The following is a 2,584-nucleotide window of genomic DNA, read 5'->3' as shown; positions in this document are numbered from 1 at the left end:
GGAATAAAGCACGGCAACTTTGCCATTAGGTATTTGATTTTTTTTTCAACTCCCTGACTCTTGCAACCTGCAGAGGACGTGGTAGTGGGGTCTGTGACCCAGCCCAACAGTCTAGCAAAAGAATAATAAAATCCAGCTCTTAGTACGGAGGTTGCTCTATACCAAGTGTTTTTCTAAACACTTTGCAATATATTAAACTATTATATTCTCATTTAAGAGAATAAGAAACTGATACAGAGATATTAGGTAACTCACTCAAAATCACATAGGTAGTAAGTGGCAGCGTTGGTGTTGAAACCTGCCAACCAACCAGAGGGGGCTGGCATCAGAGTCTGGACAGCAAAATTCCTAATCTCTGCTGAAGGGGAAAATACAGTTTCCTCCACGATTTTCCCACAAAGCAAATCCGAAACTTAAAATAATAGTGAATTTGGGGAAGGATCAATACAAGTATGAAAGGTATATAATGGGGTAAGAAATTTTACCCAGAAAATCATGAGAGGTGGAAAGAAAGACGGAAGGATGAGGATAAAGGACGTAATTTTGTGAAATACCTTGAAGTTGACGCCTATTTGACCAAGCGGAGATGGGAGAGGGTCACCGGTGAAGAGAGGCTGGTGATTTCTGTGACTGGGGACACTCAGATTTAGAGGGACTATGAAACGATACTGTATTCAGCGCTACTGGGCTCTTCACCACTGTTCTGTTTCTTTCATATTTTCTTCTCTTTCACCAGGAATTTTATCGTCATCTTTCTTTCTCCTGACTGAAAACTAAGCTAACTCAGTGAATCTATTATTTGTTTCCAGGAATTGTTTGGGAAGCTCACATAAAATTCAAGGGCCCAGAAGGTGCTGGAGAAGAGAACGCAGGTAGAAGTGGAGATTTTAGGTTGCAAGATAGAGGCATTTAACAACATAATTGTTACGAACAGGAAATTTACTTTGCCGAATTTTTGGCCACTTTTTTCCCACTCTCCCCACCCCACCCCACTCCCACCAAAATGGTTTTGCATTGTTGAATGTTTAAAATTCCACTTATCTTTTAAGTAAGTGGGAACTTAAAAGAAAAAGTAGTAAAAACCTCCCTCTGATTTGAGAAGCAAGGGGAGTTGTTTACTGGAGAGGAAACGTTGTAAAGTGGGAAAAATCAAGTTTCTTCCTTGGAGACAATAGGAGGATCTCAAACTGGTAATAAGTTGATTTCTAGTCTTTCCTCTTAATGCATTGGGCACCGACTAAAATACCAAAGTACACGTAGTTTTTAATCAGTAAATAAAGTGCGCTTCATTCCTTTTATCAATTGCAGAAATTTCCGTTATGTGGATGTTCCAAAATTTTTTCAAAAAGTCAAAGATTGACGGTCATTTTGGATTTTCCTAAGACGTTACTTTAACTAAAATTCGGCAGCGAATGTTAGAGCCTGTTGCTGTACTCATGAGTCTTCATCAGAAGCTGACAGAGCAGGAAGCTTGGTCTCTGGGACTGTCTCCTGCTTAGTNGGATGTTCCAAAATTTTTTCAAAAAGTCAAAGATTGACGGTCATTTTGGATTTTCCTAAGACGTTACTTTAACTAAAATTCGGCAGCGAATGTTAGAGCCTGTTGCTGTACTCATGAGTCTTCATCAGAAGCTGACAGAGCAGGAAGCTTGGTCTCTGGGACTGTCTCCTGCTTAGTCTCCTGCCCTCAGGGCATCAGAATAAGGGTCCTTCCAGTTATGAGGATTAACAGTGTTACTTGTCAATTTGCCGTAACGGCATGATATTCATCTAATTCATATCGGAAGATAAGAACACTCACTGACAGCCAATACACTTTCTGTTAGAAAATTTGTGCTTTTGAAAACAGCTATTTATGCTAATGAGGCATCCACGTTGCAGGTAGTCGTGGCTGAGTGGTTAAGGTGATGGACTAGAAATCCATTGGGGTTTCCCCCACGCAGGTTCGAATCCTGCCGACTAAGAAAAAGAATCTATGGAGGAGCATCTATTGACACCTTATCAGGTGGGGAGTTGTTATTGTCTTCTAGGAAGAAGCTAGATTGTACCCAAACATAAGTGAGCTTTCCTTCTTTATAGAACCTCAGAAACAAACAAACAGAAAAACTCTGCCTGCTTCCCGAAACGAGGACTAATTATACAGTTCTTTTCTTTTTCTTTTGGTCATTCTATATTTTCTTTTTCTCCAAGAAGAACCCAGATGATGCTTTCGTGTTTTCTGCAACCAAAGAACCATTTTTTCCTGTTTGCAGGCAATCTTTCCCCAAGAAAAAAGTTGAGGAGGAGGTTTATGTTCCCACAGATTTGTCCTCTTGGCTTTCAGTTGGCCTTTCCAAGTTGGTGTCATTAGATTCCCTTTCCAATGGGAAGAGTACCATAGTCAGAAGCGTGCGACCCTGCATGCAGAAACCCCAATGGGTTTCTAGTCTATCGCCTTAACCACTCGGTCACGACTACCTGAAAAATGCATGCCTCGTCAGCATAATTAGCTGTTTTCATAGGTAAGGTCAACCACATACAAATTTAAATAGGATATTAAGCAAACCACTACACAAATAAAGAAATTAAGTGATGCATTTTTTTT

General features: G+C 40.2%; 1 non-coding gene across 1 annotated transcript; it reads left to right on the top strand.

Annotated features, from left to right (window-relative positions):
* Window positions 1-1,881: 1,881 nt before the first annotated feature.
* On the top strand, window positions 1,882-1,964 carry TRNAS-AGA. The gene has a single exon. It is a non-coding gene; the product is annotated as a tRNA-Ser (tRNA).
* Window positions 1,965-2,584: the final 620 nt, after the last annotated feature.

This window comes from Galeopterus variegatus, unplaced genomic scaffold (assembly GCF_000696425.1).
Source record: "Galeopterus variegatus unplaced genomic scaffold, G_variegatus-3.0.2 Scaffold2496, whole genome shotgun sequence".
Classification (NCBI taxonomy): Eukaryota; Metazoa; Chordata; class Mammalia; order Dermoptera; family Cynocephalidae; genus Galeopterus; species Galeopterus variegatus.
This window is presented reverse-complemented; position numbering and strand designations above follow the sequence as displayed.